This window comes from Puntigrus tetrazona, chromosome 3 (genome assembly GCF_018831695.1).
Source record: "Puntigrus tetrazona isolate hp1 chromosome 3, ASM1883169v1, whole genome shotgun sequence".
NCBI classification, from domain to species: Eukaryota; Metazoa; Chordata; class Actinopteri; order Cypriniformes; family Cyprinidae; genus Puntigrus; species Puntigrus tetrazona.
The window spans coordinates 1,800,140-1,826,835 of record NC_056701.1 but is presented as its reverse complement, the minus strand read 5'-3'; the positions used below and the strand labels follow the sequence as shown (position 1 = coordinate 1,826,835).

General features: G+C 38.4%; 2 long non-coding RNA genes and 4 pseudogenes across 2 annotated transcripts; 2 read left to right on the top strand and 4 right to left on the bottom strand.

Moving 5' to 3' along the window:
* Nucleotides 1-518: 518 nt before the first annotated feature.
* On the bottom strand, nucleotides 519-2,046 carry LOC122330751. The gene is made up of 3 exons (XR_006248080.1): nucleotides 1,605-2,046; nucleotides 807-869; nucleotides 519-674 (listed from the first exon to the last, which is right to left on the bottom strand). It is a non-coding gene; the product is annotated as an uncharacterized LOC122330751 (long non-coding RNA).
* A 3,431-nt stretch (nucleotides 2,047-5,477) lies between these two features.
* LOC122330783 lies at nucleotides 5,478-6,219 on the top strand. The gene is made up of 3 exons (XR_006248089.1): nucleotides 5,478-5,559; nucleotides 5,921-5,980; nucleotides 6,179-6,219. It is a non-coding gene; the product is annotated as an uncharacterized LOC122330783 (long non-coding RNA).
* A 6-nt stretch (nucleotides 6,220-6,225) lies between these two features.
* LOC122333081 lies at nucleotides 6,226-9,778 on the top strand (annotated as a pseudogene).
* A 7,099-nt stretch (nucleotides 9,779-16,877) lies between these two features.
* LOC122330090 lies at nucleotides 16,878-18,380 on the bottom strand (annotated as a pseudogene).
* A 91-nt stretch (nucleotides 18,381-18,471) lies between these two features.
* Nucleotides 18,472-19,871, bottom strand: LOC122333073 (annotated as a pseudogene).
* Nucleotides 19,872-20,309: 438 nt separating this feature from the next.
* Nucleotides 20,310-21,491, bottom strand: LOC122333034 (annotated as a pseudogene).
* Between the last annotated feature and the right edge of the window lie 5,205 nt (nucleotides 21,492-26,696).

Genomic DNA, 26,696 nt, shown 5'->3' with positions numbered 1-26,696 from the left:
TCGACTTTTGCCAGTCAGAGATCACTAAAAATAACGTTATTATGCCTGTATTTTTCAGAGGGCAGGCTCTAAGTATATAGCTTGAAGTATAAACACTGGTGAATATCCAGTAGTTTTCACTGATGACTGCCATACTTGACATATTGAAGTATCTGCGGTGAAAAAGGCTATCAATGATCCATCATCTGCAGCATTCTTACATGTGACAGCCAATATCAGCTGGGACTGTACTCGGGACACAAAGACGTCCCAGCATGCTCGGCAGCGTGTTTGTATTTCCCAGTATCGCTCCGAATTAAAAACATCTTTACAAGCCTCCTGTTGTGAATTGGGCTAAGGTGAGGAGATTTTGAAGGTTTGGAACACTGGCTGGTTACGTACTTGGCCAGAAATTAATTTTGGATCGTTTATAATCCGAAATAATAAAAACGTTATGGACAGCAGCTTTAAATATAAAATAAAGTATTAAGAACTTATAATTAAAAGGAATATTCCTGACCCAGGACATTGTTAAAAGTAGTCCATGTGACATTAGAGCTCATCAAAAATGTCTAAATACTTCTAATATCTAAATTTATGTATTAGCAGGCGTCACTCACAGCTCATTAAAAATATAAAAATATCACACTTCTTTTACTTACTGTCAGGGCTATCCAAATCTGCACTACTGTCCACTGCAAGAAAACAAAACACACACACACACACACACACACACACACACACACACACACACACACACCGTGCTATGAAAAAGCAGTATTAGCTGTTTAAATCTACAGACTGTTCTGTTTGATTCAAATATTTACTCATGGGACGTTCTCCCATGCTCTGGCTCCTTTCACGTCTTTCCCTGGTCCTCCGATCACCCGCTGCACAGAGAAAAGCATTACAACAAAGCTTATTTATTAGTTAATAATTGTTTGATTATTTAAAAGAACTGGAGATCTGTAGAAGAACAAATGGTAAACACATTGATAAACGAACTGAGGTAATGTTTAATATTTATCCACTGACTACAGCCATTCAACATTACAGCTATCAGTTTGAACATTTATTAGACTAAATTTAAGTGAACTTAAAACAATCTTAGCATTATTCACACCCATTATAATACATGTTATTTTTACCTTTGCCTTTCAGCAAGTTTTGAGTATACAGACACAAAATAAATATTTTTAACACTGTTGAACTGTGCTAATAAACTCATTTTGACAGCACTGGCTCGTCCGTTTGATATTTTCAATTCTTTTCAAACATTTCTATTAATCAGGATTTTTCATTCACCCTAATATTTAACATCATACTTTTGATGATTGTGTTGAAGGAGCTGCATCCTTCACTCAAAACAAAATGATGCATAGTGCTATTAAAGAAGCAACATCGTTTTTTTTCAAATATCTAAAGTGAAAATAAAACATTTAGTCATTAGGTTTAAAAAAACATAGGTAATTAAAACCCCCTGAAGCTCACGTGCATCATCTCCCCCACGAACGATACCCCCGGTCGGTTTGGTTATTAAACACATTCTCATTAATAACCACTTAGCAGTTTAAAACCAGACTGTGGCTGAATATAAGAAGAGCGATCATGAAAGTTTAACTCACATCTGCCTTCTCTGTCAGCCATCGTCTCTGAATGTCCTTCAGCTCACCCGAAGCCCGTCCATCTACATGCGTTCATATTCACTTCAGCTTTAAACAATATTCTGTAATAGTGTGTCCTATACGTGTTTGTTTCATGCTCCGATGAGAGGTTACGTTACGCCCCAGGCAAGTTTATTTTTAATCAACATGTAAAACCGGTCTGGTGCATGGCATGTGATCTCAAAGCCACTGCGCACATTTCATCTGTTTGAACATGTCTCTTTATTATAGTTAGGTCCCTCAGAGCTAAAAACACACCACTTCTTCGTTTACTATGGATTTTAAAAAGTGCGTGGAACATTGTCTTATCCAGCGTTCACAGATTTAGTAATTGTAACTGAAATACTAATACTAATTGGAAATGAAATTGAAATTCGAAAAGTAATTGAAATGGCTAATTCATAAAAACGAAGACCGCTGACGCTTACTTTAGTTATTTACAACTATTTCAAGCTGTATAAAACATGATATATAAGTAAATCTTACTATATCTGCATTTCATCCTGCATGTGATTGGATTTTATGCTTAACTAATTGTTAAATACACGTTTTAATGAGTGAAAGATCCAAAAGCAACATATTAATGCAATCTGAATAACAACTACATTTCCAAATAAGTATGTCTTGCTTTTGAGGAGCAATCTGTGCAATGCTAGGAGACACATTTTGTCACTGCTACTCGATTGTAACGTGAGAACAGGGTGAAACTGAAAGCATTGCCATTAAAAACAATTGTAAAAAAGTAGACTCTGCTGTAATGATCTAATAATAAAACAAGAATAGTAATAAATATCATAAAGATGTGGTACCTGCGTGCTGAAGTTTCTAAAACCATGGAGAGAGTGAACTTGTCTATTTTATGACTCAGAGTGAAAGAAGCGATCAAGAGTGGAAGGTTTCTGCAAGAGAACAAAAAACTAAATGAACGACTAGATCCAGCTCTCTAATGTTTCATCTCAGTCAGGTCTTGTATTCGCATTCAATCGCCTTTACATTTTGTTTTTATAATATCTGGTTAAAAATGAGTTCCATTTGAGAAATGAGCAAGAATGAACATCCATTAGACTTAGATCGTCCGATCATAGAGAAACAACAGGAAGAGAAAATGAGAACATGCTGTTAGACGGGTCTGAGAAACACCCTGTCTAGGGCTAAAGGATCTTTTAGGAGTTTTATTGGTATAAGCGAAAGGGAAATCCATGCAGTATAGGAGCTGGCTCGGACAAAGTAACAAACAAGACTGTTTTTAATACGCACACTACTTCACATGTCTCAAGCGTGCATCCGGCACATCTACAAAAAGGTCAGCATGTCATAAACGCTGGCGTGAAGATGAGAAAATCGTAGCCTTGCACATGCAGATGTCTTTAATGTCGTGTTTTGCATGCTAGCAGGTTAGCTTTGTTTGTATTTGGTGCTCAGAAATGGCATTTTGTGACTGTGGTGCTTTATTAAACCGTATAATATTTCATGAAATCCTTGCAATAATCCAAATTGAAGAAACTGTTAATGAAAACTGGCCAAACGCACGTTCAGAAGGTGAAGTGTGTCTCCAGGGAACCGCAAGCTAAAAAGCCTCCACCTTTTTGGGAGAAGTTGTATCTTGTTTCTCTGCAACACTCAAAAATGTGGGATGGGTCCATAATTTCTATGCATAAGTCAAAAGGGCTAAAAGGGTCTCTGAGACGCATGAGCATAACCAATCAGCAGTGATCCTAAGCAGATGTCGTAGCTTGGTAAAGTAGCTAACACTACTGTTGGAGAGAACCAAACCAAATACTGAGGAACTGAATGGATTATAAATAGACAGGATAACGAGGTAACAAGGGGGAGGAGCTAATCCATTACTAAGAAAACTTACTTATTACTAAGGTGGGCAAAGGAACAAGGGAACACAGAAACAATGGGGAACAAACATTTCTAAATAAGAGTCCAAGACGGGGTGAGGGGCGGGGGTTTGGACTGATATCATGACAACATCATTTTTAAGCTGTATATAAAGCGTAAATAATATTAGGTTTAAAAACAGAGCCAATAAAAGGTCACCAGCAAATTTTTCAAATATTAGCAGCCTGCACTGATTAAAACTAGACTTTTGTTCAGTACTACAAATAACGCAATGCTGCTTTTAAAAAATATAACATTGTTTATATTTTATTGTTATGCTTCGCATTTACATGAAAATATACATGAATTTTGCCCAGTGATTAGTAATGACTTCCTCGTGCAGTGACATCACAAGGTCACGCCCTTTTAGCAAAAAAATTTACCTTCGTTTAGCCGCTTCACCTGGAAAGTGTTTGGTGCTCCTCCCACACCAGTTTCTTCCTGTTTTGATGAGTGGGAGCAGCACATCTCTGACATACAGCTATTACTTTTAAAGACGTTGTTTGTGTATATAACATAGTATGTTATATAAATATGCTAAACAGCACAAGATGATTATTATTATTTTATAACCGCATAGGCAGCCGAAATGACTGGTTTCACTTTCATTTCGCTCACGGCAAGCGCTCCAGAAACAGAATCTCTTCTTCTTCGTTGAAGTTGTCGTGAAAGAGACTTTACGACATTCACGGTACGTCATTTGACAGATTCTTAAGTCGAAAGAGCGCGAAAGCATTAAAAGCAACGATTATTCATAGTTAATAACCACTGGACAAATGAAACTAAAAACATCTTCGAGAGCAAGGTGGCCATAGCTTTCGTATCCTGCTTATAGTAAGGATCAGTTATGGTCTTGACAGTATTCAGTTTCTATATATGTAAAACCCAATTTTTAAAGCTTTTTTTGTGGTTAAATCCAATGTGGGGAGAACGGGTATGGTTGTAACATGGGAGAGTTGTAACACCACAATTTCCACCTATCAGGGATAAGCTAGGAGTCACGTGATAATTTAATCATTTACCCACTTCCTTGGTATCATATGAGTGAGTATTAAGTCTCTAAATAGATATTATAAAGAAAAAAAATATTTTGGTGTAAGAATCCAATTTTATTGACCAAAACTTTATTTTGCTTAGAGCTCAAGCTGTTGCAGATTAAATCATATACATTTCATTAGAATAAACTAGGTTCTCAGGCAAAATAGGATGCAGGTTTTAACTGCTAATTTCAAAGCGTTATGGTGTGGGGGAAGTTGTAACACAGTTTAGCATTCCCTTGCATATAACTGAATACTTTTATGTTGTTTATATGGAGCTTTTCTGGCATCTCTAAGTCAAAGTTCTTAGAGGTCTTTGGGTTTAAAAGATTTGGTTGACACCAATGGTTTGACACCATTATCAATCTGTTTGAGAAAATTGGAAAGTGGATTTCCACATTGGAGGATTGGAGGTGTTGTCATTCATAGAAAGTGCGACATTATTTTGTATTGTTGAGTGTTTAAAAAAAACCCCTGCTTTTGAAGCAAACTTTATGTAGAGGCTGCTGTTTGTGCTTCTTTTGACTGACCGTTATAACAGCGGGGTAGATTGTAACAAGGGTAGTTAACATTAACTTATAAGGGCTGTGATATTCTTACAGAGGTTTGAATCAGTACTTTTTGTAGAGGACAAATGTGTGTGCTTTGCAAAAAAGTTTGAGCACTCAAAAATTCAATGAGTTGCAGATGTCTCCCCTACATCAGTGTGATCAGATCAATGTAACTGATGTTCATTAACTCCAACAGCCCAAAGCAATCAGTTTTTGTCAACATAGAAATGTAACATGTAGCCTATCATTAGGGGAAAACTAATTCCCATATAAAATGTATTTTTACAATAGCATGATAAAGATTAACAACTGATTGTTAGTGTGTTACTAAAATAAATCTGTGTAATCTCTCACCCAGTGTAATGAATGACGAAGAGACAGACATCAGGACTAAGGAAAGAGACGGATGAGAAATCAGCATGTCCAGCAGAGAAAGCCGAGGTGAGGCAGCTGGCTTTGGTTCAGACAGACCATCATCTAGAAACATTAAACAGAACAGGAGGAAGATTAATGTATTTGACGGGGGTTCTTCCGGCAGTTATACTCCATGCTTAATTTTAACATGTGACATTACATTTATATATGTCCTGGAACATCCTCTCATATATTTATATCTTCTCCGCCATTTAATTTGAGTAAATTAAGTCTTTAAGAAACACATCTCTTCAACCTGTCGCTCTAACACTTGCACTCCACTATATTCCATTCCTGAAAAAAACTTGACCCTCTAATTATTGTTATTGTCCTGATGTGAGAAGAAACATGTCAGATTATGGATTATGTAAGTGTTTTGTCTCTGCAGCTGTTGGTCGTGGTTCTGCCCGCAGGAGAAGCAGCAGCAAAAAAAGAGACCCACCCAACAGTAAGTCTGTATAAAGATGAACATTGGTCAACTTTAAAGAACATTTAGGAGTGACGAACCATTTAAGACCCTCCAAAACACAAATTCTCTTATTCAACCATTGAAAGCAGCTTCTGCTGATGTGTTTCAGTTTGTTCACATTGAATGTAAAGATCACAATGCCATTAGATGTTAAATGGCACGTGTGTTGTGTTTCAGTGATTGAAGCGACTCCTCTGAGGATCGTTCTTCTGGGTTCGGCGTGTCTGAAAACAGTCTGGTGGGGAACTTCATATTAGGGCGAGCAGCATTCGACAGCGAAGCTCCTCCAGACATTGTAGAGAGAGTCAGAGGAAGACTGAAGGACAGACACGTGATCGTCATCAACAGTCCTCAGCTGCTGCAGACGAGCATCTCGGCTCATCAGATCACACGGACGGTGAGAGAGTGTGTGAATCTGTCTGATCCGGGGCCTCATGTGATCGTTCTGGTCCTCAGTCACGAGCAGCGTTCAGCAGAAGATCAGGAGCGTGTGGAGAAGGTGCTGCTTTCTTTCTCTGAGAGCGTTTATCGACACGCCACAGTGATCACCACACAAGAGCCCACAGAAGCCAGTGACATCCTACAGAAAATCATTCAGAAATGTGCAAACAGACACTTCAGACTTCAGAGAAGCAGTTCTCCTGAGGATCTTCTTCAGACGTTTGAGGAGATTTCGAAAGTGAATAATAGACAGCACCTGGTTTGTGCTGAAGGTGAACATTCAGAGTATTTCACAGTGAAGTCTAAGGCATTGTGTCCACCAAAGTGTTTTCTCCGCAGCTAGCATATTTTTTTGGTTGTTCTAAATGGGAGCGCCACATTATTTAAAACTACAGGAGCATGCTGAGTGCCTTTTTAAGCGTTTTTTCCTCTGTGCTGGGAGATGAAGAATGTTCAACTTTAGATAAAACGTCACTTATTAATTAGTCAGCCAATCGGAGTAGAGTAGAGACTACCAACTGTACTGCAGCTGAACAGCAATGGAGTTAGTATTGCTTGAGTTTTTGTGTATTTAGATCGAATTGCCAGACTGCCATGATATTGTTATGAGATGCAATGTTTGGAGAAACATTTTATTCACAATGCTGTCTGCCATTACTTAAGTGGATATTGCATATCATAGCAACTGCAGCATCCTAACGGAGGAAAAAGCTGAGCGTTTTCAGCTGACCAAAGCGCTTTGGTGGACACGCGGGCTAAGGGTGTGTTTGCACTTGTGGTTCGGTTCATTTGGTTTATTTGTTCCAGACCAAAAAGGAAAATGATACATTTGGTCCTGGTACACTTTTTTGACAGCAACCCTACAGACTCTGAACCTTATAGCATAGTGATAAGTTTATAACTTGACTGATCATGTTAAATGACGCGACAGAACTTACCGATCACTCCAAACAAAAGATGTTTTCGACTTAAAAACTCAAACTTAATTCCATCTGCTAGACTAAGCATGGTTGCATGTATATCATTTGCAAACTCACAAAGATATCATAAAAGGTACTTTACCTTATAACTGCTCAGCGTTTCTCATCGCATCTTGTCATTATTTCCTGATTTTGGTTAGTTTAGAAGGATTTGGTCCGTGTTGCATTCACACTTCAATCGAACCACACCAGAGTTTGTTTAAAAGCATATCGAGACCCATCGTTTTTAGCGTTCTTTTTTTGGTGCGCACCACTTACTCAAACAAACCACACTAACAGAGCAAGTTTGTTTTAACCGAAACCAACATGACAAGTGTGAGCGCATCCTTAGAATCACATCTAACGTTTCAAATGATAAATGCAAATATTTTTCCTCTGATTTTGCTTCTGTTATCAGTTGCAGAGTGTGTGAAGCTGAATCTGGTTGTGTGTGGGAGCGATGGGAGATTAAAATCCTCCGTATCAGAGCAGATCCTGCAGCAGACAGAGAAGGAGCTTCATGATCATCAGATCAGTCTGGTGGAGCTCCCAGCTCTCAGTCAGCTCTCCGAGGAGGAAGTGATGCGCCAGGCTCTCCACTGCGTGTCTCTCTGTGATCCTGGAGTTCATGTTTTCCTCCTCATTATTCCTGATGCTCCACTCAGCATTGAAGACAAAGCAGAAATGGAGGAGATGCGGAAGATCTTCAGCTCAAACCTCAGCGAACACATCATGGTCCTCAGAATCAAAGAGAAGTTGACAAGTCAAATGAATACAGCTCCTTCTTCATCTGCTGAGATGATTGCAAGTCGATGTTTTGTTTTGGAGAGCAGCTCACAGATTCCAGATCTACTTCAGGATGTGGAGAACATGGTGAAAATGACAGATGGAAGATGCTACACGACCTTCATGTGCCTTCAGGATCGACTAGAACTGGAGAGAAACAAACACAGAGTCGAAATAGAGGACCTGCGAGGATCTGTGATGAAAACAACAGGTAAAAGTAAAAAAAAAACAATAATAATAATAATAATTTCACAAAATGATGTGAGTCACAACTTTCTGTTCCAATTAATGATCACAAATGTCTCTAAGTGAGCCACAAATGAGATTTTTCTCTCAGATTTGCACACAGTCCACATTGAGGCACAGACTGCAATGTTTGTAATGGTTAAAAGAATCTGATAATAAGCACCTTTTTTTGTTTGATTGTAATAAGTGTTGTTCTCTAACTGTTCAGGTGTAACACACAACGATGATCTGAGGATTGTGCTGCTGGGAAAGACGGGTGTAGGGAAAAGTGCATCAGGAAATACTATACTGAGAAGAGTAGCCTTTAAATCAACAATGAAATCAAGCTCAGTGACCAGAGATTGTCAGAAGGAAATTACAGAGTTCACCAAAAGACAGATAACAGTGATCGATACCCCAGGCCTGTTTGATACTGGGGTTGATAACGTTGAGACCAGGAAGGAGATTGTGAAGTGTGTCTCTATGGCAGCTCCTGGTCCACATGTGTTTCTGCTGGTGATTCAACTGGGACGAATTACTAAAGAGGAGAAAGATGCAGTGCAGATGATCCAGGAGATGTTTGGAGAGAAATCCAAAATGTACACCATTGTGCTCTTCACCAGAGGAGATGATCTTAAAGGAAAAACAATTCAAGAATTTATTGAAGATGATGATTTTTCAAAGAATCTCGTCCAGCAGTTTGGCAAGAGACACCACGTGTTCAATAATAACGAGACTGAAAACCGAAAACAGGTTTCTGATCTGCTGGATAAGATTGACTGTATGGTGGCAGTGAATGGAGGGAGTTTCTACACCAATGAGATGTTCGAGAAGGTGGGAGAAGAACATCATAGAGGAACAAGACAGAATCATGAAAGAGAAAGAAGAAGAGATCAAGAGAATAGAAGAAGAGCTGAGAGCCAAATATGAATCGGAAATTGAACAAATTAAGAAAGAAAACGAGCGAGAAAGACAGGAGATGCAGAATGAACTGATAAAAAGAGAAGAGGAGTTTAAAAAAGAGAAGAGGAGATCAAGAAAGACACAGATGGTAATGTGAGAAAGAGATGCAGAGAAAACTGGAGGAGCAAAAGAAACTAATTGAGGAGCAGAATAAAAGAAAAAAAATCTTAGAAGAGGAACAACAGAACTTCATAAACTACCTGATAGAAAAGCATGAGAAAGAAAAGCTAAAGCTCCAGAAGAGAATTAAAGAAAAACAAGAAAACAAGCAGAACATGAATATCGTGAAAATCTTGAGAAAGAATTGGCTAAAGCTTTAGATGTAGCTGAAAAAGAAGTACCACATACTACAAAGCAGGCCGTTACTGTAATCAGTTTGATCCTGATGATGAAGGATCTGTAGTAACGTTCAGCACTTTGTGAATTGGATTATGAGATGATGTTCTGAATGGCGCATTTAAAATTCAGTCTATGTGTACTTTGATGATTTTTTTTTTTCATCTCTGTAAAGAAATACTTCATTAACTTTGTTTTGTTTTTGCTCATCATGTCTTTGCAGATATCTATGGAATCTATGGTTTCTGCCATTTATGAGTTTTTATCTCACAATTCTGACTTTTCTTGAATTTCTGACTTTTTGTGATGTAAACTTGCAAGTGTAAATGTTTGCAAGTAAAAATATAAAAGACTGAAAGAATGAAAGTTAAAAGTCACAATTTACCTATTTATTTTTATTCAGTAGTTTAATATTCAGGAGTTAATATTGTGAATGGTTTTGTGTCATTTCATACATTTTTAAAACTCTATCTATCTATCTTAAAGCAAGTTTACTTTTAACTGTGAATAAACACATTGATCAATCAATCAATCAATCAATCATTTTATTTATATAGTGCTTTTAACAACACAGATTGTATCAAAGCACTGAACAGTATAATGTAGAAGAGTACAATGACAGGGATGTATAATGAAGAGATTGTTATTACATTGATAATATTTTGGTCTGATATATTTTGCCCTAAGGAAGGCTTTAAGGTGGTAATGCTGAAGGAAGATATTACACATCTGTCTCCTTAAATGATTTAGGCTACTTTTCAGAAATTAGGCACATAATTCTTTTTTTTTTTTTTTTTTCTTCTTTAGTGATGTATTTGCATTAATTATTACCATAGTTCACATGTGCTCTTTTAACACCTAACACACGAATCATCAGAATATCTCTTCACTTGTCTCTAGAAAATGACAGGATTTTGAAATGATCCCGCATGGGCTCATTTTTTAACACTTTCATTTAAGACTTTCAACTATGTGATAACAACACATTGAAAATATATGTACCCTAAGAAAAACCAAGATTTAGGTACCTCTGTTTCAAAGAAAGATTATTAACTCAAACCATTGCAGTTAATGGTACTCATAGCTTTGAAAACAGTCAAAAACATACACATACACTAAAAAACACAAAATGATCGGTCTGTGCAAGAAACTGAACAGAATTTATATATATATATATATATATATATATATATATATATATATATTAGAAGTGGCACGATGCACAAATGTCATGATTAGGGTACCTACCTCGTAATGGGGTCACGGTTTGATGCGTTTTTAGGCGCAATAATGGAAAAAACCAACTATTTTTGTTTTCTTTTCATTTATTTTGAAGACAGTAGTACAAATTTAAAAAGAATTTCCACTTAGATGTAAAAATATGAAATATTGCATTCCATTGTTATATATCTGCAATACAAGGAATAAATTCTTTAAATACATTTGATTTAGTTAACAGATAAACAAGGGTGAACTCGTGAAGGAAACTTCCAAACATGCTTAAAGAAACACTGCTACCCCTCTCGGGCGTCACCGTAACCAGCAGCGCTTGGAGAGACAAAGAGAAGAGACAAAACCACATCAAAAACAGCAACAACAGTAACAACAAATCCAATTCTTAACAACATCAAGCATAATCATTGAATAAAACACAAAAATGTAACAGTGGATTTTGTATTTTGTATATTTTATAAAGTGTTGTTTAGACCAAAAAGTCCTCTGTTGATTATTTTTGTGTTACTATTAGCTGGGAGTTCTGGTTATGTATCGTGAGAGACACGTGCATGTGACCAAATGTATGTGAGTTGGCAACATTAAGAGGCGCAGTGAAGTCTCAGGAATTGAAACCCGTCCATTTTCTGAAGAGTTGCAAAACAGGTATCTTTTGACAATTGCTTCTTTGCTCCACCAATGAGCAGGTGTTTCTGAATATGTAAGTTGACAAATATCCAGGTCTGTAAAAAAACTGCCTCAAGAGAATATCATTTGACACACAAAAGAGTGTATCTATGTGGTGTCTATGGATCAGTGGAGGAAGTAAGCGCTGAAAAGAATGCTCCAGCGCATCACCAAAAGCATGAGTGGTCAGCTACAAAACAGCTCCTAAATGCTCAAAGAGTCAATACTCTACATTAACTAAACTCAGTATTGTGCTTGTCTAAATTCAGCTAGCCCTTGTATAAAGCACATTGGTCAAAATTAACATTTTGTGCACGTACACATACTGTCTATCGTCTTATTGTCTATTGAGTATTGTTTTTTTCAAATATTCCTTTAATCACTTTCTGATCCTGATTCTGATTGTTTTTTGAACTGAAATACATCTCGGTGTAGTCTGCACTGTAAAAAACAGTCGTGATTTTAATGGTTAAAAATGCTACGGTATAAACGTATTAAATGGTTAATCAGAATTTGAAGTTACTTTTCTTTGAAATAACTGTTTCTTCTTTGTTTTTCTTATCGGTTATGTTTATTAGGGTTGTATGTTACATGTAATGTTGTTACATTCATTCCATATTTCAGTCTCACAATGGTGATGTTGAGTGTTTGTGTGAATGACACTGAGCATATGTGTTGGTATTTAAAAGCTTCTTGTGTTGGGCTTTGGTTCATCACGTGACTTTCTCAGCACCATCTGCATTTGGTGCCTATCGGTGTATTTCAAAGGTATCAAACAGATTTCTGTACTTTGATAGGTTGGTTTTATTAACATTATGTCAGTTAATGAAATTATTATTGTCATGATTGAGGGGTCTGAGGCGTGCGGATCCATTCGCTGGCTTTTATTGAACAAAAGCATGGTCAAAGCAGGCAGGCGTCAAATCACAGCAAACAGGAGTATAAGAGGCAAGGCAACAACAAAATCCAAAAAACAGCCAGAGAGGTCAGGTCAGGCAGCAAAACAATCAGAGTACCAGAGGACAGGCAGGGTCAAAACCAACGAATCTAAGACTCACGGGAAACACAAAGGAAACTAGAAACAACAATCTAACAATACAACCTGCAGGTGAGAGGCCTGCTTCAGTATTTATAGTCCTTTAACAGGAAGTAGCAGCAGAGAAGTAGACACAGATCATCCGGAGGCAAAGGGCTCCCTCTGCTGGCTTGGTGGCAGGTATTTAACTGTAAAATTTAACATAAAATGTTATTACCGCATTTTTCTGGTTGAATTCTGGCTACCAAAGCTGCTGTTTTTTCCGTAAATTTTAAGAAATTGTTTTACTGTATGTCTTTATATACCGTAGTAGGAACTCCTGGGCCTCATTTATAAAATGTTGCATAGAAACCATCCCTACATTTGATCTTCACGATCATTTCTCTGATATGTGTATGTGCAATTCTTAGGATGAATGTAGGAACAAAATTGTGCGTATGTGATTCTTTCAGATGTGAAATCTATGAATCACAAATTATCTTGAACTTGTGCACAAATTAAAGGTTTGCGCTCTCTGCCTTGTAAACGACTCTAATTATTGTTAGTAACAGATGAATTATCCTAATCATCAGTGAGCGTCGCACATTTTATAACTGAGACCCTGGACTAATTTCTGCAAGATGTTATGGTGGAATCAGGCAGGAGGTGCAGATCTAAATGCAGCTTTTACCCTGTTTGCCAAAAATAACAAAGAATACAATTAGAAAGCAGTACACAGAAGAAGGCTATTGCATTAACTTTATCAGCAATGTAAAGACAATACAACAAAACAATTTCAAAAAACGCATGCCCAAGAAAATTACTGAAACATTTGATCATGCTGCCAGGCCAGCAGTTGGCAATATCACTTTGTAAAGAAAACTTCCTCAGCGTTCCTAAAAAAATTCCTCTGTGAGGTTAAAATTAATTTTACATTCACAAGTTCAGCATGAATCTAGAGATTTGTACTTGTGTTGCCTTTGTTGTCGTCATAGCAGAAAGGGGTTTCCCAAGGTTGCTGATTGGCTGATTGGGAAGCTCTTGGTTTTGGACGTTGGCTGAAGATTGCGTAATAGCGGGCTGGTTAGTTTTAAAGTGAGCATAGTCAGAGTTGAACTTGGAAACAGAGCGGGCAAAACTTAACTTACATGAACCTCATACACAATGAAAAGAAACGAAAGAAAATCAAGTAACAAGACTAGATGGGTTTTCTTCTCATCGTAGCTACCCAATAACAAAATCTGGTGACCAAAGGTATGTCGCCACAACAACTTAACACTTGTGACAACCAGAAAAGTAGAAATTCCTGGATACGCCAGTTTGTAACAGCGAGCGTCATGGATGAAAAGTTTTGTACTAATTGAGTTGTTTGTCCTCCATGCCCAAACTAAAGGTGTTCCAACAGCCGTGAATGATAAACACAGACTCAAAATGAATTCAGTTTATTTCTTTTGAACAACACACAAATATGATTTTTAAAACACTCTCATATTATTAATAAAAACACAGGAAATACAGTGAAATATGAAAAAGTATTAAAGATGTCCCATGCTCCGCACCATTATCATAAATTCAAATTCAATTCAAATTCAAATTCAAATCGCTTATTTGTCACATACACAGACATACGTAGTACTGGCGTATGCGAGATGCCTCGCCATCATCCCATCCACATACAGATACAAGATGGGAGTAGACATGGCGGGATGACAGAAATAAAGAAGTACAGCATTACACTTGGAGAGGTGAGGCGAGAAAAAAGCCAGCAGACTGTGCTCCTAAGGGAACACAGTGTAGTAACGAGAAAAAACACCTCAGCAATAGAGCACATAGTTTAGACAATTGGACACATGTAAGACAAGGTAAGTCTGGGTATGTTGGGGATCCTCCACTGGCGAGCAGCCATCCTTCTCCGGCAGCCATGGCGTGCGCACAATCTGGACCCGTCTGCCAGGCAGGCGGAAAGGTGAGGAGTGAGGAGTGTGAGGCGTCTTCACTGCCGTGATCTGCCGGGAGTTGTTTTTCCAGCAGTGGCCTTGGCGAGGCCAGTGCATGGTACAGGAGTCAAAACCAGATAGGAATGGAATTTGTTTAGGCTTAGTGCGGTAGTCATAGACAATTTACCCGAACTACTCTATTGTCCATCCTGGTCCATTTTTGAAACAGAGCCTCAAGCTTCCCACGATGTTATCAAAGTGCGGTTCCACAGCCACAGTCTGAGTCCCGACAGCCTCAGGCCCCATGATGTTATCAAAGTGCGGTTCACAACCACAGTCTGAGTCCCGACAGCCTCGAGCTTCCCCATGATGTTATCAAAGTGCGGTTCACAGCCACAGTCTGAGTCCCGACAGCTCTGCCCACGCTTCAATTAATCCAGGCAGCATTGTGGGGCTGTGGACAGCTGCCCTCGTTCTCTCAATTTGCCGATAAACCAGGGCTATGCCCAATCCGATCAACAATAGCCCGTAATCAAAGTTGCGAAAGAAAGATATCTTCAATATCCTCCACGGAAAGAGGCTCCAAGCACACGAGCGCCACTTCTCCCACGCGTCCATCGAATACCCGGCCGCCATCGTCCCGGCAGGACAATCGGGTTCCCAGATCCACGCTTCTCTTCGAGAAGATGGTGTCAGTGCGTTGAGAGACCAGTTGATCAAATCCATGTTTTAGCTGGAGAGCAGGGCAGAGAGTCTCTCAAGTGGAGAAAAGTAGACACAAGACGAGACTAAGAAGCACAAGCAGGCAAAGGACACGGGTAGGGAGAGGGGAGGAAAAACACGTCCTACTCGAGGGCGGGCAGAGAAGAAGATATGCTAGTGTAAACTTTGCTAGCAGACATTTTTAAATAATAATACCATAATCACAGAGTAAAAAGTACTTAAAGTAGACTGTAGATGATGATATTTTCTGGTATAACTGAAAAAACAGTCAGTCAAAAATGTCAGACATGACCTCTCTTCTTCAGCAGCTGACGTTTGCCAGTTGTCATGGTAACTAACCATTACTATTTTAAAAACAATGATATTAAAAAAAGCTTTTGGTGTCTTTCCAGAGTTCAGAAACTTTGAATTTGATCAACCTGGTATTCTGGTAATCAGGAGAGTATATAAAGAATGTGTAAATGATGGTAATGAAATTACGAGCATACTACGTCCTGGTTATGTTGCGGTAAGTCATGGAAATGGCTTATGTGCAGTCTGAATAGAGAGAATGCATCTGGGGCGTTCTTTGGTTTCTTGTTACTTTAGGAGGACGTACCTACAACATAGTGAGTTAGTAATGGGATGGAAATGGAATTATGTGCATAGAAAGTCATGGTTAAGTTGCCAATAATCATGAAATTACTAATATAATACAAATAGGCATGTATCTGGGACGTTCTTGGTTACTTTGTTAGTTAAAGGAGTTGTAAAGCTGGGCAGGCAGCAGTGAGCGTGCAGGCTGGAGAAAGCTGGGCGTCACTCAAAAAGTGATGGCAAAAAGCATGACTAAATACCAGTCTAAGGCGTAGCTAAAAGCATAGTTAAATAACCAGACTAAGAGCAAAATCAGAATCATGTTTTTAAACTCTTTAAACCTTTTGGACACATCCCGAAACTAGATTATAGCCAATAAATATTGTCCTTGCTCCGGGTATGGATAATAAATCGCGAGTGTAATCTCATTAGTCACGTGGTCTGAATTTCCCGCTCTTGCAGAGTATAATTTTGGACATGATTTTTATAACAAGAATATGATACATTTGATTACATTTAAACACACACGTACTAAACATGGATATAAAACTATAAGCTATTTAGTAGCTATTGAGAAATACATACACAATAAGTGATTAGCACATGATAGTCAAATGTATGGGTTACATACAGTATATTTTATGCTGTTATTAATATCAGTGATTAGTTGCTCAGTGTCCTTTTAAGATGATTTTATTGCATATGTAGAAAAGTTCCGTCCCAAGAATTTGGAATCATGATTACTATCTTGAGTTTACATGTGATGATGATGATGGTGTGCCTTGTCTATGACCGTTAATCTTGTTTACTTCCTGACAATCTCCTTCCTTCAATTCTGATGCGCTTTGATACGCTACATACATGCTATGTGGCACTGAGAGGTACTTCATTAAAATGACTAAACTAACTTTGTTTGCTCATAAATCAAATTAGTTCAACTAGTTTCAAACCTATATTCTTATAAAGTAAGTAATGTTATACATACTAGAATGTGCAGCAGATTAGAAGTAGATCAATTATATATATTTATCCAAACTCTCTAAGGCATCCTGCTTAGTGTAATTTTTCCATTTATCCAGGATCTTGCCCTGTCCCTTAAATGTTTTACAGTATTTGTTTTCCAGATCTTTCTGAAAGTGACACACAAACCACTTCCAGTAGGGCAGTTCAGACAGATCAGGAGTGATGCTCACTTTGCATAATCTTCTCCTGCTGTTCTGTAATCTCTCCAGAGGACTTTTGAGAATCATTGGGATAAAAATGCCAGAGCACTGTTTGCTACTGCTGATGTGCAGATATGGGCAGACATAGTTTTCAGTTTTAAAGTAATGTATTCCATTTAGTCCTATAACACGATGAAAAAACACTGTGATCTCCATCATGGTTTTCTATGGTGTTTAGTGCAGATGGCTTTACAGAGCGGACACTGAATCCAACAGCACTGGACAGAAGTGATCAATCAGAAGCTCATCTGGCCTGAGATTTATGGTCCAGCTTTAATGGAAAGGTATTTTGTGTTGAATATGTTACTGGTGTCAGACAGCATAGCAGGAAGTTCCTGTCTTATCACATCTTCTAGGAGGCTGAAATCATCAACATCATCATGTTTGGCTCCACTGAGGGTCTTTTTCAGAGAAGATCAGCTCGTCTGAGAGCTGCTGTGTGAAACTCTTCAACCACAAACCAGCATCTCCTCTCTTCAGTTTAATATGTTCAGTAGCTTCATGAGCTGCCTCAAAATCTTCTGCTGCAGGAGTTTAATGTTCTCCTTCATCTTGGGTAAAACACTGACACTGAACTTATCATTGATGTAATGATTGGCTTCATCTCTGATGAAACTCTTGAAGTGATCTCTGGGATTATGAATATAGTTGATGTAATTGTCAAAATTCTCCTCTTCTGCCAATGTCTTTAAGATGTGTTTCTCCAGATTTGATCTGTTTCCATTCATTGATTCTGAGTTTGATCTCATTTCACCTGTCAGATCTCTGGCAGTCTTCTTATGAAGACGCTCTGCTCAATGGGCTCTTTCAGTTTCTGACAGATGATTGCTCCAAAAATGGCAGCTGATGCAGCTCCTTGACAGTATTTCTGGAAAATACTGTAGTACTCTTCCCTCTTTCTCTTCAAATAGAAAACTGGATCATTGGCCTCTCTGAACAGTCTGTGTTGGTCAGTGATCATGTTGTTTACTCTGTTAGAATTAAAGAATCAAATCCATAAGAATTCATTCTTGAACACATATTTTACTTACCGTTGCTGATGTTCTTTAACACTCTTCTTTTATGTAATCTGTAAGTTGTTGAATGCAGCTGATGTTGTAGCCCATCTTTGAAATGTTAAATGACTGAATCATTCTGTCTGTTTGCTGAACAATGTGAGACTAATGATCTTAATTTGTCTTCATCCTCTGCATTTTACTGTTTGGCTAGCATCCATCATAGCGTTACTTATTACTTTTTGTAGATCTTTTGATAATACAATATTTAGAAAACCTTGACACATTGAACATACTATCTTCAATGCCTTCTTTTCTGTAGTCTAATGGGAGGTATCCTCCATTAGAGTGTCATTGAGAAGCCGTTTACATCCATCAGTATGTCAATGTTTTCATTTGAGAGTATCTGTGATGATCTTTTTACACACCTGTTCCCAGTACAAATCAAACTCTTTTTTTAGAGTTTCTTTATCATTTGCTTTGTCTTTAAATTTTAAGGCAAGTTCTTTTGCTCTTTTCATAGAGAGTGTTTTTCATGATTTATTCTCTGGGCATCAATCTTTTCTTTAAGTCACGCTGTTGAAGAATCTCATTTAATTTTTCTCTTTGTTTCTCTTACAATATTTTCCCAGAACATCTTTGATTTTGATTTCAAATGATGTTTTCCAGTGAATCAGTATAGTATTGTCTTTGTCTTTTGTCAAAGAATTCTGTCATTGATTTTCCACTTCTTCAGTCGTCTTCTTCAGTTCTCTATGAAGAGCAGTTTCTTCAATCTCATGAATTGCTTCATTTTCTATTTTGTTGTATAGTTTGTTCTCAGTTTCCATCATGGCACTCACAGAAGACTCCAGGACCACTTGCTGTATTCGAGTCTCTAGTTTTCTGTAAGTATGAAATCTCCAGAGAATTTCTGAAGCTGAAGATGAAGCGTTCCTTTAATAAAAAGCTCCCCAGAGATCTTTAATACAGGTCTTTAAATCTGTCAGCATCATTTTTTATCATATCTTCTTGCATGAGACATAATAGCTTTCTTTGGAGTTCTTAAGAATGTTCTCACAGTACTTTGGGTTTGGTGGTACCATTGGTGGGTTCCCTCCCAAAGATGAGAAAATACTTCACATCATTCTGTGCATCAAAATGCAATGATGTCATTGAAATATTCTGCATCATAGACTTCCTCTTCAGCAGCGAGTTTTGTCATCTCATCCAGTTTCTCCTGCAGTTTTTTCTCCCCTTCCCTCTTGCATTTTTCTTCAGCTGCAATGTCTGAGACGTTCTGATGCACAAACACACAGCTGGGATTTAATCTGACCTTCTTCATCCTTATGAAGGCCTGAACAACAATCTGAAGAATGTCCTGCATCTCAGCCAGGTTTTCTCCAAAATGTTGATCAGAGTCAAATTTGCAAGACCAACAACAAATGTGGCCAGTTCATTGTCATGATCTATAGATGATCTTCCAGCCAGTTCTAGAGCATTTGAGACCCTCGGTATCAACAACCTTGGGAATATAGTCAACATCCATCTGTGTTTTCATCTCGTCTGAGACTCTGACCAGCTGCATAAGCTCCTCTTGTGCATCTGCCTGCACTGACAGCAAACTGGAGTCCAAACATGGCATTCAGCATGGTGGATTTTCCAGAGCTCTGGATCCCTAAAACTGACAGCACAAAGACTCTCTGGTCTCCCAGTTTCTGGACAGGTTGATCTAGAACAGCAGAGATCAGATCACAGGAACATGAGGCAGCATCTCCATCCATCAGCTCCAGTGGAATCCAGAGATCATCATCTCTCTGCTGCAAGACCGGGAGAGAAGAGAAGTGAACCTGTAGGTCTTTCTTGTTCTCCTTCACAGATGAACACGATTCATAGATCTGACCAATCTCCCTCATGATGTGCTCCAAACCAAAGGATGAAGCTTGAAGTTCCTCAGATATTCTCTCAAGTTCAGCTTGTTCAGTTACCATTTGCTCAGATTTATCATAATTTTCTTTCAGTCTTCAATTGTTGACCACTTTTTCATATTTGTTATGTATAGCAGAAAGGTCATCAAATATATATTCATCCAGGAATATTTCAAACCATTTCAGGAAATATATATTTTTATTTGCAGTATTTGAGTGAATTTTATTAATGAATAATTTAATGAACTCACTGATGTCAGATACATGCTGCAATTCACGGATTTTCTTTACAAGTCTGTTTGTTTTCTACTAATGTCCATTTTCTATCTCATCTGCTCCTCGAGTCTATGTAATTCTTTGTTCTTCTGACACCACTGATGCCACAGTTGTCCCCTGATGAGGCAGAAATAATTCTTTGATTTCTATCAGACTTTTCTTTTCCAAACAATTGATTATCTGTTGTGTGCTTCTCTTCCTCTCCTGCAGTCATCATCTTTCTTTCTCATCTACTCTGATGTCTGAGTGTTTGGACATATCTTCAAGTCTGAAAATGGGAAGATGATTCTGAGAGACAATCTTTTATAGCTTTTCCAAGTTCTGCAGATACATCTGCCTGACTTCTGTCTTTTAAACCAATTTTTAATTTCCCTGTTCTTATTTTATTCACTTCAGATTCATCTTCCGTTAAAAAGGAAAATGAGTGGTTTTCTGTCCTTGTGCAGGTTTTGTATCTTTGCTGCATGTTTGTCGTTCCTGTCCTGTTGTGGTAGAAGAACAACATTAACTGAGCTCATTTCAGTGAGGATCTGCAGCTGTTTCTCATCAGTCTCCTGCATCACCAAGTGTAGATTACAGAGACGCTACACAGTCATTGAATTTATCATCATGTGACCCTGAAGGCAGTACCAGGTGATCTCCACCACTCCATCTATCAGGACTCTGGTTTTGCTGCTGCCTGAACAGTTCCTGTGGAAGAATGTGTTGTGTTTCTCATTGATCAGACTGTTCAGCAGCTGAGACTTGGATGAAGACACAGAGCCAAACCTGAAGAAAAACACCATGGGAGTTTCGCCTTGTATATCGGCTGGATTTGACTGATGGTCTCATTGTTAGTTTTCCTCATCTTCCAGCTCTTGTTGACTTGTCTGAATGTCCAGAGAGAAGCACTCAATCTGTTGTGTGAATGGATCAGGAAAAAGCAGAGGCAGGGCGTACTGACACTGAGACAGTTTAGTCACCATCAGCTGCTTCAGGAAACTATCAGCACAATGAAACACGGCCATCTGAACATCCATGGGGTGAATGAAATCAGATTGACTTGTTCCTTTTGTTAGATAAAGATATATGTTTTAAAACATCATCAAAAACATCACCCTCAACTTCAGATTCATTATGTCTTTGCTGTGCATGATGCTGTTTTATTAGCCTTAACATTAATATATCTTGCCCTGTAGTTTATCATCAGTAATTTTTGCACTTGAAAGTCTGAACCAGCTCTTTTTCATCACATAGGACTCATGAGATTGCAATGAATGTTTGGTTATCTGAAGAACATCTGTAGTTCTCAGTTTATTGTGGTGCTTGTCTTCAAGATGAAGTCTCTGTAAAGAAGACCCATTTTTCCTGTTTCTTGTTGTAGAATTCATCTGATCCGACTTTTGTTTACAAATCTATGTTTTATTACCTGTGAAATAAAGCCACCATTTGTAATCATTCAAAGTTCATTTCATGACATTTTATGTACAGTACATGACACTGTACTTTGCTATTTGAAGTTTGTAAGTTGTTTGTTTGATTTCTGCTTAAAGATTGGTTCCAGATGTGTAGAAAGTATATGTACTGATCCTTTGACTCATTTCTCACCATTTGTTTTAACAGAGATGTAATGGTTTTTTAAAGTTTTACACTGTTTTCTCATTTGTTGTATTGCAGATAGGGCCTAAATGTAATATTATATACTAAAATACTGAATTGTACATATTACTATTATTTTGCTAATCTATTTGTTATTAGTGATTATTTGTTAAACCTTGTATGATGTGATCATAGCTAGTCCTGAACAATAACAATAATTATCTACATATAACTTTGGTTATGTCATTGCTACATCGGTTTAAATAGTCAGATCATCTCTTTCTCTTTACACTAAGTTTCAGCACTAATGTATTATAGGAGCTATATATTATAGAAAACAGGTTATGTGACATACTCAGGTATGTTTGAAGGAAATATGGATGCAGCTTTCGGTTCCACAAGTGGAGATAACTTTCAGATGGTGTGTAGATATCCATAGCAACTTTTACTTTGAGCAAAAAATTGACCTGCACGCAGAGGATGTACTGTGTATATAAAAATCAACTGAGAGTTTAGTGTTTGCAGATGGTAGAAGTTAACCTTGACTTTTCGAAAATACCTCTGGTTGTCACGTCCACACACAGAAGAGAGAAGGAACTTATTAACTTTGTGATATTTATTAAGTTCATAGAAGCTCAAACGCCAGGTGAGGTGGGTGAATGTGTTCAGCACTTGTTTCTTCAAGCACAGGACCAATAATGCCCAGGTAAGTACACACAAGCAAAGTGCCCTCAAAAACAGGTATTGGTTCATCCTCAGGTACACAAAGACAGACTTCCTTGGAGGCACAGGAGACAAGGAAGCGATGACAGAAGAAGATCAAAGCAGTAGTGTCCATGTAACAGTTCCAGCCAAAGAGTGGGTGGCAGAGGTGAGTATTTGAAGGGTGTGGTGATTGCGGGGCAGGGGTTGACAATTAGTACTCAGGTGATGGTTCACGGATGTGGCTTGTTGGGGATTGAGTGGGCGGTGATTCATTTCCTGGTGACTGGGACTCAGGGAGCGTGTAGAGGTGTAACGGTCCCCCTCTCCACGGGTGACTCACGGGCACCGAGAGCTGCGGCAAGGGGCGACAACGACCACTGGGAGCTGGACAGTCAGGATGCTGTCGATGGAATTCCTCGGGACCAAACTCCTCTCAGTCTATGAGGTATTGTAGCTGGCCGTTCCACCACTGATAGTCGAGGATTTCCTGGACCTGGTAGATCGTATCCCAGAGGACTGGTCTGGAGGGAAGGTGGCTCTGGTTCCATTGAAGGATTAAAGACTGGGTCAGTGTGGCGTTTAAGTAAGAAAGAAAGCGTGAAATGTAGGTGAAATCCGGTATTGTGGAGGCAGGTTCAGGAGGTAAAGGATGGAATTGATTTGGGAATGGATGGTGAATATTTAGCGAGACTCAGCTTCTTGCAGGGCAGCCAGAGGCAGATTTCCATAGAGAGTGGTAGAAACCATACCTTGTCTCCTGGAAGATATGTGTGGGATTAAGGTAACCTATGGCGGTTACTGTTGCAGAGTGAAGATAGTTTAAGCCGAGGCGCTGGAGTTCTTTCATTGTTTTAGGGCTCTACCCAGTTCATTACAGCATCCACCTTAGTAGGTTCATACAAACCCCTTCCGCTGATATCATGTAACCGAGGAAGGACATGGTAGTCTGGTTGAACTCGCATTTTTCAGCCTTAAGATAGGCGTTATGCTTTCGAAGATGTTGGAGGACTTGGCGTCACGTGGGACTGCTGTTTATTCAAGTTACGTGAATAGATAAGAATGTTGTGAATGCTGATGATGGAAAAATGGTGGAGGTAATCATGGAAGATTTTATTAATGAAATTCTGGAATATGGAGGACTATTGGCGAGGCCATAGGTCATGACCTAAAATTCGTAGTGTCCGGGTAGGGGTGATGCAAAAGCGGTCTTTCCTCTCGGATACAGATGAGGTTATGGCCTTGCTGAGAAGATCGTTCCTTACTGAATACATTGTAAAAATTGGTAAAAGAATTGGTAAAAGGCAGGAATGTCAACGATGGAGAGTGTTGGGACTCTCAATTGAAGTAGAAGTTACCGTTGCAGAGTGAAGATAGTTAATTGCTTCTATTGATAGTTAATTGCTTCTATTGCCTACCTCATTTTGTACATTAAAGCTTTGGATAAAAGCGTCTGCTAAATGACTAAATGTAAATGTAAATTTAAGTAGAGTGGATGTAAGAGAAGGGTTAGTGGGCTGAATGTGGTGAGGTATGTGGCATAGCCATGGCTCTCATACGCTACAATCCACTCCTTAATTAAAACCTTGATTAGAACCTTCAAACTACCAATATTTTACAAATATTTACATTATCAACCTTTACCAATATTTTCTCCATGTTCATCTTTTTATATTCAGACCTTTGAAGGAAATTGAGCCCAGTAACACTTTTACCATGACACATATACAGTACACTTGTGCTCCAAAGCATACATACAGTATAGCAATTTTAATGTAAAAGCCGATTCCTAAAACCTTAGGCACTCACCCTGTGTTGTACTCTAATCTTTGATGTTGGAGCATCTTCCTGTTTTTCTTTCTTGATTATAGGTTTGTTTTCTTAAAGCAAGAAGAAAAACAACATATCATGTTTGTATTATTATACACCTGCCACTAACTTTTAATATGTGAATTGTTTCTCTACAAAAAACATTTTTATGTTTTTAATTTAATACTTTTTGATTATATTTCTGTGTAGAGTTCATGCAGATCCATGCTTCCAAATGTTTTTAATCCTATAACTGTATGGATATTAAAAAAAAACGTCTCCTTGCTTACCACTTTTCACATTCAGACTTTTGTTGAGTTCACTGTGTCTTTTAAAAGCGGCAGTGTATTGTTTCTATATTAAACAGTTGCTTAATTTTTTTATCAATTTGCTCATCTCTGATTGGTCCGTTCATCTTCTCATTGCAGGTGTGATATCTTCCTCCATCTCTCCAGCAGCTGCATGGGTCAGGGTTTCTCTTCAGATGAGTCATTTATGGCGCTGCGCTCTCTTAAACTCTCATAGGTGAAGAGGACCATCACAAACTGAAGAACTTCTGTGCCAAACACTCTCTGCGAAGCCATTCCAGGCCCATCTTATCAGCGTCCGTGGCGGACCAGCCGCTCTAACAAAGACAAAGGCGTGGATTTACGTTTTCATTCGCGCCGGCCGATGAGATTATTAAGAGTCAAGTAAAGCTCAGCCTGCAGTGTAAGCGATCATATTGATCACGGACACATCAAGTTCTGCTATCTCCTTTTTGTGTGACAGCGATCCCGGATGTTTCCGCTTTTCCGATATTTAGTTCATTTTTCCCGAGAAGAATGTTTGAGGTCGAAAGCGAACAGCCGCAGAGTTTCAGATTGAAACAATGGTCAGATTAGGAAATATATTTGTCTTGACAAAACATCAACGACATATACTTAAACACAGTACACTACAGCATAAAAACGCCTAGTTCAGCAAAGCAAAGAATACACTCACCCATGCTTTTGAGGTTGGATCTGAGTTAAGCAGGTTGCTCTCTCCAGACTGAATAAAGCTTGTCTGCTACTTGGGACTTACATGTTTAGTTAGGTAGATGTCGTCTTTGCTGTTCTGCCGTTCCACTTACAGGAAGGCAGTCTTTCTCGCAGGAAGTGTTCGCTTGGAAAGTTTTGAAGATCACTGGAAATAGGTCATGCACACACCGTGTTGATAGTATTTAGTCTTAAGAGGTTGATGGTTTAAAGCGAAGTAACTGTAAATAAACCATGAGAAGATGGTATTGATTTATTAACTACTCGTTTAGGTTATCCAGTGTACACCAGCCACCAGCCAGAGTTATAATTATGTGAACAAAATCTCTCTTTCATCAGCAACTTTCTCAAAAAATATCTTTGTGACAGCCAAGACTGAAAAAAACATCCAGATAAGTAACTCTTCTAAGCGGCAGAAGCCAGTCTAAGAAGGATTTATCTTTCATGGAAATGAGAGGCTGTCTATGCTCAATGATTCATTTGATTTTCCTTTCAAAATATGGACAGTTTTGGTAGTATTATTCTTATTATTGTTAATGGCAGTAATAATACCCACCCCACCAAAAATAAAAAGACAAATTGACAATAAAAGACATTCTTCTACTTGGCAAAATAAAATAAATCAAATTTACCTCTTTGAATAAATTCAAAAACAAACTAAAGCAGGTGATCTTGTTGTTTAGCAATACAAAGGACAAACTGACCAGCCACAAGCGCTTTAGAGCGTCTGCATCAAGCCTGTTCAGTTCTGAATGCCAAAAGAGGAGGCTCTGAAAGTTCTCTTGAGGACTCCAATACAAACTTTTTGCGTCAAAAGCCTTCCTTCAGCTAAAGTCTACGGTATTTCAGGAAAAGTAAGTGAAAGTGTCTGAGCTTATTCTAATTCTTGTTTTTAAGGTCAGTGAGTTGGAGGTGAGGGTTTTTGTGCCGCGTGGCTTCAGTTGGTTTTTAAATAACGCCTTTCCGATGTCTCTAGATGTTCAGTTTTGTCCATAGCGTTTTTGTGTGTGTAGTCTGTCAACAATCACTTTTTTTAGTTTTGCCTGTGCTGGTAAAGACAAGACATTTTGAGAACAAGATGAGCGAGGAAGCACCCAGACATGCCCTGCAGAAAATTGTGAAGAATGCAGTGTAGATGGACCTCTTTTACAGCGAGAGAGGTTTGCAGTAATCACGACAAACACTTGAAGAGTATTTATCAGCAGATTATTTTTAGTAACACAAGAACACGACTAATGCACTATTAACATTAACAATTTAGTAAATAATAGCACTCTGTTTGAAACTAGTAGTTCACAATTAGCTAATCAAAAACTAGTTTTTTCA